This window comes from Octopus bimaculoides, chromosome 1, assembly GCF_046866305.1.
Source record: "Octopus bimaculoides isolate indiv1 chromosome 1, ASM4686630v1, whole genome shotgun sequence".
Taxonomy (NCBI): domain Eukaryota; kingdom Metazoa; phylum Mollusca; class Cephalopoda; order Octopoda; family Octopodidae; genus Octopus; species Octopus bimaculoides.
In genome coordinates, this window is record NC_142928.1 from 69,074,176 (window position 1) to 69,090,337 (window position 16,162).

Here is a 16,162-nt window from a genome sequence, read left to right on the forward strand (position 1 = left end):
TATATATATATATATATATATATGTATGTATATATATTTTTATCTATATATATATATATATATATATATATATATATATATATATATATATATATATATATATATTTATATATATATATATATATATATATATATATATATATATATATATATATATATATATCATCATAAATATAAGGGATTAGCAATTGAGTTGCTTCTCCAACATACTGAAAATTCAGAAACAGCAGTCAAAGAACTACTAATTCTAAACTACAAATTTTTCTCTAAAACGGATGGCGATATTTATGGCACACATAGAACAAAAAACCGGAGGGAAAAGCACAAACAAAACAAGCCTTTAGTTAATTGGGTACGAATCGTTTCATGGTTAAGCGAACGAAAACTTCACTATTCCAATCTTCAGCCCAAATATTCTGATAAATTTGAAAGTGTCTCTAAAAAAATTTCACGGTAATCCCCGGCCACGCGACACCAAAAATCAACGATAAGAAAGGCACTTACGAATTCATCGGCCAGCGAGTTCAGGCACCCCACCCCAAAGAAATCCATCCCATGTGCGCCACAAATAGTCCCGTATGAAAAAGGTTCCGTGTGGAGGGATTACGGTTTAACTATCTAACTTAGAGATATCAAATATATAATATACAAGAAATGAGGGCAGGGAATCGTCAATTAATAATAGAATTAACAATTAACAATTTTGCCAAGTAGTTCAGTATGAAATAAACCTTTATCGGTAAGAACATTTATCATCATAAATATAAGGGATTAGCAATTGAGTTGCTTCTCCAACATACTGAAAATTCAGAAACAGCAGTCAAAGAACTACTAATTCTAAACTACAAATTTTTCTCTAAAACGGATGGCGATATTTATGGCACACATAGAACAAAAAACCGGAGGGAAAAGCACAAACAAAACAAGCCTTTAGTTAATTGGGTACGAATCGTTTCATGGTTAAGCGAACGAAAACTTCACTATTCCAATCTTCAGCCCAAATATTCTGATAAATTTGAAAGTGTCTCTAAAAAAATTTCACGGTAATCCCCGGCCACGCGACACCAAAAATCAACGATAAGAAAGGCACTTACGAATTCATCGGCCAGCGAGTTCAGGCACCCCACCCCAAAGAAATCCATCCCATGTGCGCCACAAATAGTCCCGTATGAAAAAGGTTCCGTGTGGAGGGATTACGGTTTAACTATCTAACTTAGAGATATCAAATATATAATATACAAGAAATGAGGGCAGGGAATCGTCAATTAATAATAGAATTAACAATTAACAATTTTGCCAAGTAGTTCAGTATGAAATAAACCTTTATCGGTAAGAACATTTATCATCATAAATATAAGGGATTAGCAATTGAGTTGCTTCTCCAACATACTGAAAATTCAGAAACAGCAGTCAAAGAACTACTAATTCTAAACTACAAATTTTTCTCTAAAACGGATGGCGATATTTATGGCACACATAGAACAAAAAACCGGAGGGAAAAGCACAAACAAAACAAGCCTTTAGTTAATTGGGTACGAATCGTTTCATGGTTAAGCGAACGAAAACTTCACTATTCCAATCTTCAGCCCAAATATTCTGATAAATTTGAAAGTGTCTCTAAAAAAATTTCACGGTAATCCCCGGCCACGCGACACCAAAAATCAACGATAAGAAAGGCACTTACGAATTCATCGGCCAGCGAGTTCAGGCACCCCACCCCAAAGAAATCCATCCCATGTGCGCCACAAATAGTCCCGTATGAAAAAGGTTCCGTGTGGAGGGATTACGGTTTAACTATCTAACTTAGAGATATCAAATATATAATATACAAGAAATGAGGGCAGGGAATCGTCAATTAATAATAGAATTAACAATTAACAATTTTGCCAAGTAGTTCAGTATGAAATAAACCTTTATCGGTAAGAACATTTATCATCATAAATATAAGGGATTAGCAATTGAGTTGCTTCTCCAACATACTGAAAATTCAGAAACAGCCGTCAAAGAACTACTAATTCTAAACTACAAATTTTTCTCTAAAACGGATGGCGATATTTATGGCACACATAGAACAAAAAACCGGAGGGAAAAGCACAAACAAAACAAGCCTTTAGTTAATTGGGTACGAATCGTTTCATGGTTAAGCGAACGAAAACTTTCAAATTTATCAGAATATTTGGGCTGAAGATTGGAATAGTGAAGTTTTCGTTCGCTTAACCATGAAACGATTCGTACCCAATTAACTAAAGGCTTGTTTTGTTTGTGCTTTTCCCTCCGGTTTTTTGTTCTATGTGTGCCATAAATATCGCCATCCGTTTTAGAGAAAAATTTGTAGTTTAGAATTAGTAGTTCTTTGACTGCTGTTTCTGAATTTTCAGTATGTTGGAGAAGCAACTCAATTGCTAATCCCTTATATTTATGATGATAAATGTTCTTACCGATAAAGGTTTATTTCATACTGAACTACTTGGCAAAATTGTTAATTGTTAATTCTATTATTAATTGACGATTCCCTGCCCTCATTTCTTGTATATTATATATTTGATATCTCTAAGTTAGATAGTTAAACCGTAATCCCTCCACACGGAACCTTTTTCATACGGGACTATTTGTGGCGCACATGGGATGGATTTCTTTGGGGTGGGGTGCCTGAACTCGCTGGCCGATGAATTCGTAAGTGCCTTTCTTATCGTTGATTTTTGGTGTCGCGTGGCCGGGGATTACCGTGAAATTTTTTTAGAGACACTTTCAAATTTATCAGAATATTTGGGCTGAAGATTGGAATAGTGAAGTTTTCGTTCGCTTAACCATGAAACGATTCGTACCCAATTAACTAAAGGCTTGTTTTGTTTGTGCTTTTCCCTCCGGTTTTTTGTTCTATGTGTGCCATAAATATCGCCATCCGTTTTAGAGAAAAATTTGTAGTTTAGAATTAGTAGTTCTTTGACTGCTGTTTCTGAATTTTCAGTATGTTGGAGAAGCAACTCAATTGCTAATCCCTTATATTTATGATGATAAATGTTCTTACCGATAAAGGTTTATTTCATACTGAACTACTTGGCAAAATTGTTAATTGTTAATTCTATTATTAATTGACGATTCCCTGCCCTCATTTCTTGTATATTATATATTTGATATCTCTAAGTTAGATAGTTAAACCGTAATCCCTCCACACGGAACCTTTTTCATACGGGACTATTTGTGGCGCACATGGGATGGATTTCTTTGGGGTGGGGTGCCTGAACTCGCTGGCCGATGAATTCGTAAGTGCCTTTCTTATCGTTGATTTTTGGTGTCGCGTGGCCGGGGATTACCGTGAAATTTTTTTAGAGACACTTTCAAATTTATCAGAATATTTGGGCTGAAGATTGGAATAGTGAAGTTTTCGTTCGCTTAACCATGAAACGATTCGTACCCAATTAACTAAAGGCTTGTTTTGTTTGTGCTTTTCCCTCCGGTTTTTTGTTCTATGTGTGCCATAAACATCGCCATCCGTTTTAGAGAAAAATTTGTAGTTTAGAATTAGTAGTTCTTTGACTGCTGTTTCTGAATTTTCAGTATGTTGGAGAAGCAACTCAATTGCTAATCCCTTATATTTATGATGATAAATGTTCTTACCGATAAAGGTTTATTTCATACTGAACTACTTGGCAAAATTGTTAATTGTTAATTCTATTATTAATTGACGATTCCCTGCCCTCATTTCTTGTATATTATATATTTGATATCTCTAAGTTAGATAGTTAAACCGTAATCCCTCCACACGGAACCTTTTTCATACGGGACTATTTGTGGCGCACATGGGATGGATTTCTTTGGGGTGGGGTGCCTGAACTCGCTGGCCGATGAATTCGTAAGTGCCTTTCTTATCGTTGATTTTTGGTGTCGCGTGGCCGGGGATTACCGTGAAATTTTTTTAGAGACACTTTCAAATTTATCAGAATATTTGGGCTGAAGATTGGAATAGTGAAGTTTTCGTTCGCTTAACCATGAAACGATTCGTACCCAATTAACTAAAGGCTTGTTTTGTTTGTGCTTTTCCCTCCGGTTTTTTGTTCTATGTGTGCCATAAATATCGCCATCCGTTTTAGAGAAAAATTTGTAGTTTAGAATTAGTAGTTCTTTGACTGCTGTTTCTGAATTTTCAGTATGTTGGAGAAGCAACTCAATTGCTAATCCCTTATATTTATGATGATAAATGTTCTTACCGATAAAGGTTTATTTCATACTGAACTACTTGGCAAAATTGTTAATTGTTAATTCTATTATTAATTGACGATTCCCTGCCCTCATTTCTTGTATATTATATATTTGATATCTCTAAGTTAGATAGTTAAACCGTAATCCCTCCACACGGAACCTTTTTCATACGGGACTATTTGTGGCGCACATGGGATGGATTTCTTTGGGGTGGGGTGCCTGAACTCGCTGGCCGATGAATTCGTAAGTGCCTTTCTTATCGTTGATTTTTGGTGTCGCGTGGCCGGGGATTACCGTGAAATTTTTTTAGAGACACTTTCAAATTTATCAGAATATTTGGGCTGAAGATTGGAATAGTGAAGTTTTCGTTCGCTTAACCATGAAACGATTCGTACCCAATTAACTAAAGGCTTGTTTTGTTTGTGCTTTTCCCTCCGGTTTTTTGTTCTATGTGTGCCATAAATATCGCCATCCGTTTTAGAGAAAAATTTGTAGTTTAGAATTAGTAGTTCTTTGACTGCTGTTTCTGAATTTTCAGTATGTTGGAGAAGCAACTCAATTGCTAATCCCTTATATTTATGATGATAAATGTTCTTACCGATAAAGGTTTATTTCATACTGAACTACTTGGCAAAATTGTTAATTGTTAATTCTATTATTAATTGACGATTCCCTGCCCTCATTTCTTGTATATTATATATTTGATATCTCTAAGTTAGATAGTTAAACCGTAATCCCTCCACACGGAACCTTTTTCATACGGGACTATTTGTGGCGCACATGGGATGGATTTCTTTGGGGTGGGGTGCCTGAACTCGCTGGCCGATGAATTCGTAAGTGCCTTTCTTATCGTTGATTTTTGGTGTCGCGTGGCCGGGGATTACCGTGAAATTTTTTTAGAGACACTTTCAAATTTATCAGAATATTTGGGCTGAAGATTGGAATAGTGAAGTTTTCGTTCGCTTAACCATGAAACGATTCGTACCCAATTAACTAAAGGCTTGTTTTGTTTGTGCTTTTCCCTCCGGTTTTTTGTTCTATGTGTGCCATAAATATCGCCATCCGTTTTAGAGAAAAATTTGTAGTTTAGAATTAGTAGTTCTTTGACTGCTGTTTCTGAATTTTCAGTATGTTGGAGAAGCAACTCAATTGCTAATCCCTTATATTTATGATGATAAATGTTCTTACCGATAAAGGTTTATTTCATACTGAACTACTTGGCAAAATTGTTAATTGTTAATTCTATTATTAATTGACGATTCCCTGCCCTCATTTCTTGTATATTATATATTTGATATCTCTAAGTTAGATAGTTAAACCGTAATCCCTCCACACGGAACCTTTTTCATACGGGACTATTTGTGGCGCACATGGGATGGATTTCTTTGGGGTGGGGTGCCTGAACTCGCTGGCCGATGAATTCGTAAGTGCCTTTCTTATCGTTGATTTTTGGTGTCGCGTGGCCGGGGATTACCGTGAAATTTTTTTAGAGACACTTTCAAATTTATCAGAATATTTGGGCTGAAGATTGGAATAGTGAAGTTTTCGTTCGCTTAACCATGAAACGATTCGTACCCAATTAACTAAAGGCTTGTTTTGTTTGTGCTTTTCCCTCCGGTTTTTTGTTCTATGTGTGCCATAAATATCGCCATCCGTTTTAGAGAAAAATTTGTAGTTTAGAATTAGTAGTTCTTTGACTGCTGTTTCTGAATTTTCAGTATGTTGGAGAAGCAACTCAATTGCTAATCCCTTATATTTATGATGATAAATGTTCTTACCGATAAAGGTTTATTTCATACTGAACTACTTGGCAAAATTGTTAATTGTTAATTCTATTATTAATTGACGATTCCCTGCCCTCATTTCTTGTATATTATATATTTGATATCTCTAAGTTAGATAGTTAAACCGTAATCCCTCCACACGGAACCTTTTTCATACGGGACTATTTGTGGCGCACATGGGATGGATTTCTTTGGGGTGGGGTGCCTGAACTCGCTGGCCGATGAATTCGTAAGTGCCTTTCTTATCGTTGATTTTTGGTGTCGCGTGGCCGGGGATTACCGTGAAATTTTTTTAGAGACACTTTCAAATTTATCAGAATATTTGGGCTGAAGATTGGAATAGTGAAGTTTTCGTTCGCTTAACCATGAAACGATTCGTACCCAATTAACTAAAGGCTTGTTTTGTTTGTGCTTTTCCCTCCGGTTTTTTGTTCTATGTGTGCCATAAATATCGCCATCCGTTTTAGAGAAAAATTTGTAGTTTAGAATTAGTAGTTCTTTGACTGCTGTTTCTGAATTTTCAGTATGTTGGAGAAGCAACTCAATTGCTAATCCCTTATATTTATGATGATAAATGTTCTTACCGATAAAGGTTTATTTCATACTGAACTACTTGGCAAAATTGTTAATTGTTAATTCTATTATTAATTGACGATTCCCTGCCCTCATTTCTTGTATATTATATATTTGATATCTCTAAGTTAGATAGTTAAACCGTAATCCCTCCACACGGAACCTTTTTCATACGGGACTATTTGTGGCGCACATGGGATGGATTTCTTTGGGGTGGGGTGCCTGAACTCGCTGGCCGATGAATTCGTAAGTGCCTTTCTTATCGTTGATTTTTGGTGTCGCGTGGCCGGGGATTACCGTGAAATTTTTTTAGAGACACTTTCAAATTTATCAGAATATTTGGGCTGAAGATTGGAATAGTGAAGTTTTCGTTCGCTTAACCATGAAACGATTCGTACCCAATTAACTAAAGGCTTGTTTTGTTTGTGCTTTTCCCTCCGGTTTTTTGTTCTATGTGTGCCATAAATATCGCCATCCGTTTTAGAGAAAAATTTGTAGTTTAGAATTAGTAGTTCTTTGACTGCTGTTTCTGAATTTTCAGTATGTTGGAGAAGCAACTCAATTGCTAATCCCTTATATTTATGATGATAAATGTTCTTACCGATAAAGGTTTATTTCATACTGAACTACTTGGCAAAATTGTTAATTGTTAATTCTATTATTAATTGACGATTCCCTGCCCTCATTTCTTGTATATTATATATTTGATATCTCTAAGTTAGATAGTTAAACCGTAATCCCTCCACACGGAACCTTTTTCATACGGGACTATTTGTGGCGCACATGGGATGGATTTCTTTGGGGTGGGGTGCCTGAACTCGCTGGCCGATGAATTCGTAAGTGCCTTTCTTATCGTTGATTTTTGGTGTCGCGTGGCCGGGGATTACCGTGAAATTTTTTTAGAGACACTTTCAAATTTATCAGAATATTTGGGCTGAAGATTGGAATAGTGAAGTTTTCGTTCGCTTAACCATGAAACGATTCGTACCCAATTAACTAAAGGCTTGTTTTGTTTGTGCTTTTCCCTCCGGTTTTTTGTTCTATGTGTGCCATAAATATCGCCATCCGTTTTAGAGAAAAATTTGTAGTTTAGAATTAGTAGTTCTTTGACTGCTGTTTCTGAATTTTCAGTATGTTGGAGAAGCAACTCAATTGCTAATCCCTTATATTTATGATGATAAATGTTCTTACCGATAAAGGTTTATTTCATACTGAACTACTTGGCAAAATTGTTAATTGTTAATTCTATTATTAATTGACGATTCCCTGCCCTCATTTCTTGTATATTATATATTTGATATCTCTAAGTTAGATAGTTAAACCGTAATCCCTCCACACGGAACCTTTTTCATACGGGACTATTTGTGGCGCACATGGGATGGATTTCTTTGGGGTGGGGTGCCTGAACTCGCTGGCCGATGAATTCGTAAGTGCCTTTCTTATCGTTGATTTTTGGTGTCGCGTGGCCGGGGATTACCGTGAAATTTTTTTAGAGACACTTTCAAATTTATCAGAATATTTGGGCTGAAGATTGGAATAGTGAAGTTTTCGTTCGCTTAACCATGAAACGATTCGTACCCAATTAACTAAAGGCTTGTTTTGTTTGTGCTTTTCCCTCCGGTTTTTTGTTCTATGTGTGCCATAAATATCGCCATCCGTTTTAGAGAAAAATTTGTAGTTTAGAATTAGTAGTTCTTTGACTGCTGTTTCTGAATTTTCAGTATGTTGGAGAAGCAACTCAATTGCTAATCCCTTATATTTATGATGATAAATGTTCTTACCGATAAAGGTTTATTTCATACTGAACTACTTGGCAAAATTGTTAATTGTTAATTCTATTATTAATTGACGATTCCCTGCCCTCATTTCTTGTATATTATATATTTGATATCTCTAAGTTAGATAGTTAAACCGTAATCCCTCCACACGGAACCTTTTTCATACGGGACTATTTGTGGCGCACATGGGATGGATTTCTTTGGGGTGGGGTGCCTGAACTCGCTGGCCGATGAATTCGTAAGTGCCTTTCTTATCGTTGATTTTTGGTGTCGCGTGGCCGGGGATTACCGTGAAATTTTTTTAGAGACACTTTCAAATTTATCAGAATATTTGGGCTGAAGATTGGAATAGTGAAGTTTTCGTTCGCTTAACCATGAAACGATTCGTACCCAATTAACTAAAGGCTTGTTTTGTTTGTGCTTTTCCCTCCGGTTTTTTGTTCTATGTGTGCCATAAATATCGCCATCCGTTTTAGAGAAAAATTTGTAGTTTAGAATTAGTAGTTCTTTGACTGCTGTTTCTGAATTTTCAGTATGTTGGAGAAGCAACTCAATTGCTAATCCCTTATATTTATGATGATAAATGTTCTTACCGATAAAGGTTTATTTCATACTGAACTACTTGGCAAAATTGTTAATTGTTAATTCTATTATTAATTGACGATTCCCTGCCCTCATTTCTTGTATATTATATATTTGATATCTCTAAGTTAGATAGTTAAACCGTAATCCCTCCACACGGAACCTTTTTCATACGGGACTATTTGTGGCGCACATGGGATGGATTTCTTTGGGGTGGGGTGCCTGAACTCGCTGGCCGATGAATTCGTAAGTGCCTTTCTTATCGTTGATTTTTGGTGTCGCGTGGCCGGGGATTACCGTGAAATTTTTTTAGAGACACTTTCAAATTTATCAGAATATTTGGGCTGAAGATTGGAATAGTGAAGTTTTCGTTCGCTTAACCATGAAACGATTCGTACCCAATTAACTAAAGGCTTGTTTTGTTTGTGCTTTTCCCTCCGGTTTTTTGTTCTATGTGTGCCATAAATATCGCCATCCGTTTTAGAGAAAAATTTGTAGTTTAGAATTAGTAGTTCTTTGACTGCTGTTTCTGAATTTTCAGTATGTTGGAGAAGCAACTCAATTGCTAATCCCTTATATTTATGATGATAAATGTTCTTACCGATAAAGGTTTATTTCATACTGAACTACTTGGCAAAATTGTTAATTGTTAATTCTATTATTAATTGACGATTCCCTGCCCTCATTTCTTGTATATTATATATTTGATATCTCTAAGTTAGATAGTTAAACCGTAATCCCTCCACACGGAACCTTTTTCATACGGGACTATTTGTGGCGCACATGGGATGGATTTCTTTGGGGTGGGGTGCCTGAACTCGCTGGCCGATGAATTCGTAAGTGCCTTTCTTATCGTTGATTTTTGGTGTCGCGTGGCCGGGGATTACCGTGAAATTTTTTTAGAGACACTTTCAAATTTATCAGAATATTTGGGCTGAAGATTGGAATAGTGAAGTTTTCGTTCGCTTAACCATGAAACGATTCGTACCCAATTAACTAAAGGCTTGTTTTGTTTGTGCTTTTCCCTCCGGTTTTTTGTTCTATGTGTGCCATAAATATCGCCATCCGTTTTAGAGAAAAATTTGTAGTTTAGAATTAGTAGTTCTTTGACTGCTGTTTCTGAATTTTCAGTATGTTGGAGAAGCAACTCAATTGCTAATCCCTTATATTTATGATGATAAATGTTCTTACCGATAAAGGTTTATTTCATACTGAACTACTTGGCAAAATTGTTAATTGTTAATTCTATTATTAATTGACGATTCCCTGCCCTCATTTCTTGTATATTATATATATATATATATATATATATATATATATATATATATATATATATATATTTATATATATATACGTATTTTCGTATGATAAATCTATCATTAGATCAATAAAATAAATAAGCGAAATTACATCGAAGAGAATAAGGATAGAAGTAACATTGCCAATATGAAATAAAGCTACAAATCATCACAGGCTTGCTAAAAAAAGGTGGGGGGAGACAGATTTCAGTATAGATTAATGCGAAGAAAATATTAGAAACTACAAACCTTATAGCTCATTCACGTAAAAGTGTGAGCAGATATATAGGTTACCAAAATTCGTAAAACGTACTTCTGTGTTTGGAGTGCATGCAACTGGAAATTACAGAAAATGAATTGTTGTCAGTAAGATAGCAACATTCGGATGGTATATGAATGTATGTGTACATATATGTACATATGCACACATATTAATATGTGTGTATGTGTGTGCGTATGCGTGCATGAATATATGTATATATGTAAGTATGTAAATATATATATTGTGCCGTATATTCTGTATGTGCACATACACACAAAATATGTACATACATATATATATATATATATATATATATATATATATATATATATATATATATATATATATAGTGTGTGTGTATGTTAATAGATAGACAAAAAGACAGAGAGAGTGAGAGAGCGAGTGATTGAGAGAGAGAGAGAGGGGGAGAAATTTCTGAATGTTCGCATTTCTCAACACTGAAACAGCGTATGTAAGTATATATCACAAATTTCAAGTATATATATATATATATATATATATATATATATATATATATATATATATATATATATATATATATATATATATATATATATATATATATATATATATATATATATATATATATGTGTGTGTGTGTGTGTGTCTTACGAGCACTAAAAAATAATTTTGGAGACTACTTATACAAACAAACAAGTTTCATTTAAAACATGACAAAATTAATATTCTTCATCTTACTACAGGGAAAATAGCACGTGGATGATAATCAAGAATGATCAGTCAGTAGAAAATGTGAGACAACGCAATATCTGTAGTTAACATATTCTATTGTGTGGACGGTGATATTATCTTCATATACATTTTTTTTGATACCTTCAAAACCAGTATTACATACAGAGACTGCACCAAGAAACGGACGAAAGAGTGAAATAAATACTTAAGATTTAAATTAATGAACTACAAGTATTAGCATTTAAATATCTTTACCAAATACAGTTCATATTTTATATAGAATCCTAATAAAAGAAATTCAAAACTGGTCCAGATATTTTACTGACTGGGAATATTGCTTCTCTTAAATTTATTCTCAACATCTAAATTGATAATAAATATCTAGTACATAAGAATTAATGGAAGACTGCTAAATGCTCCAGCAAATCTTGCTTCTATGCATATTCTTCATACTGTGTTGAACAATGACCCGTAAATATATGCTACCAGGGAACCAGTTAATGCACACCTAAAATACTCATTTACAAAACATTAGGCATATTTTATATCACGGAAAGTTATATGGAGCATCAGTTGAGCATCACTCTATAAATCTGTAAAGAGATCATCGATGTTTGAAGTTGTGATCTTTGATCTTTCAAAGAACTGAATGTAAAATAAAAATTAAAAAAACAAAAAAAAAACGTTTTCGAACACCGATTCAGTATAGAATATTTCTTAATCTAAATATATCAAAGGAATTATATACGGAGATTGAAAACCTTCAATATTGCTATCCTATTGTTTGAATGCATAATGTAGAGTTAGTACTGCTATGGTTAATTAGTTTATTAATGCCTACTAGCAGTAGCCGTATAAATTCCACTGTTATTCTGTAAATTGTATGATAGAATTGTATGTTTTCCTAAAAAATTTGATTCTTGCGAAAGTGTGAAACACCATACAGATAATATTGAACCTGCAATCTATCTATCTATCCATCAATCTATCTGTTCTACTTATAGTTCTATTGATCTATATATCGACTCTAACAATGAGGAAAATATTTTAAGTAATACATTTTAAACAGAAATGTAAATAATTGCGGCGCCCCACTATGGCCTTAGTCTCTGAGCTGCTACACATAAAAAAGTTAAAAGAAACAGTTACAGATATTTCTTAAGATTGTTTCATTTGATTGTCGATACACCTTCTTATGCGTCTTTCTGTCTTTTATCCGTGAATGGATCTCAATCCACACAGATACCGCGGCAGATTGAAGATATAGAAACGGTTGAACATTAAAACCTTTAACAACAAATACACTTTATCGTTAATGTCTGTCACAACATTCTATTATAACTGTTTGTACTCAACACTTACTCACTCTCTTTCTCTCATCTTCTCCTTGCCTCTCCCGTTAAAATGCTTTGCTCTGTCTTTCTATCTCGTCCTTCAAGTAACTGTGTAATATAATAGCATTACCTTTCTTCTCTTTCTCCCCACTAACTCTTTTTCTCTCTTTCTCTTTCTCATTCTCTCTTTCCTTCTCTACCATGAAGTAACCTCGTGACAGCGTAATACTTTCGTTGGCAACAGCGTGAGTAATCTCTCTCTTTTTCTGCTTCTAATTCTCAATGTAACTTCCCTTGTCTCTCTGTGTATTTTTCTTTCTTAAACCTCACTAACATATCATCCCTCTGATAAACACTGCAGTTCTAGCTTCCTATATTCTCGCTTCAACTAACTTTCCAATCATACAATAACTCTTACTTTTCCTCTATTTCACGATGCTAACACTCCTTTCTCGCTATTTTTTTCTTTCAGGCGCATCAAGGTGGCGACTCCAATATCCATGTCTTAGACCAAACCATGGATTCCCTTGCTCGGATCTTCCATTACATTAACATTTGCAGCTGTCGATGTCACGTCCTACAGCCTCTGCAGTGTTCACGGACCATTGAGCAGCAATCATGAAGCCGGCATTTTCATACCTGTCGTGAATCATTATGATACATATAAATATTCTAATGTATTCTGATGGCTTCCCGTCCTCCATGTCAGCTAACTGTTTGTCCAATAGAAATTTAATCTTTATGCTCTCCAGTGTCTTTAATTGTTCACCAATATATCTAGTTGTCCGTAACAAGAATCATCAATTAGTCTTCAAATTTTGCCCTAACAGCCTGTATAACTTTACCATGGGATTACTAACAATGTGGCCAATAAAGTCGATGGTCACTCATGTTATGTACTTTAAATAGTATTGACGAACTGGAAAATGTCTTAAAGAAATCAGCTGATCATTTTTGCACCTGAGATTAATTTAATAACGATAATGCATTCGAAATATAAAATATAATTTATACTTTAGTGGAACTGAATATTTGTGAAGTATGTAGATACGTCAAACGAGAGAATGGTAATTGATATATTAGCGTTGCACTATGACGGCGAGCGGGCTGGATCGTTAGCAAACCTGGCAAAATGCTTCATCGTGTTTCGTTCGTTTTTACTGAGTTCACAAATCCACCGACATCGACTTTGCACTTCATCATTTTGGCGTCCATGAAATAAGTCCATGTTAAGCATTGGTATCAATGTAAACGAGTTACCTACTTCCACGAAATAGCTAGCCTTGTGCCAAAATGTGAAGGCAATATTTTGCTGTTGCAATAATATAGCGGGCAGGCAGAACTGCTAGTACACTGGTCAAACTTCTTAGCGGGATTTCTTTCGTCTTAACGTTCAAAGTTCAAATTCCGCCGGAATCTACTTTGTCTTTCATACGTTCGGGGTCATAAAATAAGTACCAAGCTGAGTTCTAGGGTCGATGTAATCGACACGCCCGCCCCAGAAATTCCTGGCCTTGTGCCAAAATTTGAAACCAAAGATTTATTGTTACATTTAAGTTCATATTTGGAATATATTAAATAAATACCAGTGATATAGAAATATATGGAATTATATATATATATATACATATATATATATATATATATATATATATATATATATATATATATATATATATATATATATATATATATATATATATATATATATATATATATATATGTATATTTATATATATATGTATATCTAATATTTAGGTATTATTCGTAGTAAGAATAGCATAATTGTTAGTACTAACTGTGTTATTAATTGCCAATGTATGGTTGATAATACGACTATTGCTAATACTAATCCGATTATTATTACCAACTCTGCTGTTATTGTATTTAAGGTGAGATAATTATCCTTAAGGTTGCTGGTATTATCAGTTCCTAATATTTCAAATAATTTCATCTGAATTAAACTCATACATGTTTCTATGCTGATAAGAATAGTTAATATTATAAATTTCATAATTACATTTACAAACAGAATGAAACGAAATAATTTCAATCCTTAATAAAATGAACGATTAGGTTACGCTCTTATCGCATATTTTCGATAAACTTAATATTTTCATTATTAAATACTCAAACAGAAAATAATTACGAACTTGTACATAACTCTGTACTTTCATGTGTTTATGTTTTCATTTGTATATATGTATATGTGTACTCCTGTGTATGTATTTGAACTTGCGTCTTATAAATTCTAAACTTTTACATATCGTAATATTTCATCTTGACATTCGCTCTCCTTTTGGCAAGTATTGGAAATTTGATTGTGTTGCAGTGAAGGAACGCTAGTAGTGAGCTTTGTCGTAAATAATTAATCATCAGTAGAGTGTGTTTACTTAATGTAGATGACTGGTATTTCCTCATTTAATCTGAGACGGAAAATTGCATTAAAACTATTTAAATTATAACTAATTATTCCAGCTGATAACGATTTCATACATATATAATTATATTGAATTCCCAGCTTGGAAATGAAATGTAAAATATGTTATTTAAAGTAGTTATTAGCAGACATGCTACAGCAACATTTGGATATTCTCAAGTGTTAATATGAACATGTATATTTAATCATAAAAACCCTGATTAGCTCCACAGCGAAAACGCATAACTCATGGAGAAAATGTGTGAACACTTTTGTCATCATGCTGACGAATAAAAACATACGGTTAATCGTTCGATGGAGCAGAGACATCGACATTAAAATGTGTTCCGAATCGGATGTAAATTACTTTACCTCACTTCCCAGCTTATAGATATGACGAGCGAATTGTACTTGTAACTTGCAAGTCTCAACTCAGCCTGTTTTGCTATTTAGCAAATCATAGCTTATACAAAAACTATTACATTAACATTAAATTAGTAGTAGCAATTACTAACATCATTAACCAAGTTCAAAATGAATATGAATAGAAGGTGATGTTTTTAGTAAATCGTCTCATATGTACTGAGAAGTATTATAGAATATATTATTCTAACGCATATTATAAAACATGCGTACTATTATTACAGACAGAATATACCATGGTAGAATTAGTGAGGCTGATATCCAGAGCGACAAATTGGAGCGAAATAATAACATGAATATAGAGATAAAAGCTCGCCTCTTGTTATTAGAATCCAAAATAAAACAGAGTTAAAAGAGAATGCCGGATAATGAACACTACAATAAAGTCCCTTATTCCTAGTATAAAAGAGCATAACAACATTGCACATTATACACGAGGATTACAAACGGCTTATGAGTTCAGAAAAAACAAACGAATGAGTGCAGATGTTATGAACAGAAGACATGAATGTATGGAGATATAAAATAGACTGCAGTAGAAACAAAATTAAGTGAAATAAAACAATTTATATGTAGAATGCACATTGAAAGAAAGAAAAATATATAACCTATTCCTCACCGAAAACAACGAATATATCGCAACAGAATTTACTGTGCATCAAATATATACGACTCAGGAATATAAATATATATATATATATAACACAGAGACGACCACACATCATAAATGTAGCCTAAAAGCACTTTGAATATACTATAAAACTTAACACATATGATAAAGAAGCAAAGCATCGC

The 16,162-nt window shown here is 34.0% G+C and overlaps 1 protein-coding gene across 3 annotated transcripts in view; it reads right to left on the reverse strand.

Moving 5' to 3' along the window:
- LOC106873299 (neuronal acetylcholine receptor subunit alpha-10) overlaps positions 1-16,162 on the reverse strand; it is a 1,766,016-nt gene that overhangs the window by 1,213,254 nt on the left and 536,600 nt on the right. For 2 of the 3 annotated variants that reach the window (XM_089352066.1, XM_089352088.1), the window contains exon 2: positions 10,465-10,551. The exons of the other annotated variant lie outside the window; for it this stretch is intronic. The gene's annotated coding sequence lies outside the window, so the exon portion shown is untranslated. The remainder of the gene's footprint in view (positions 1-10,464; positions 10,552-16,162) is intronic. 3 annotated transcript variants of the gene reach the window in all.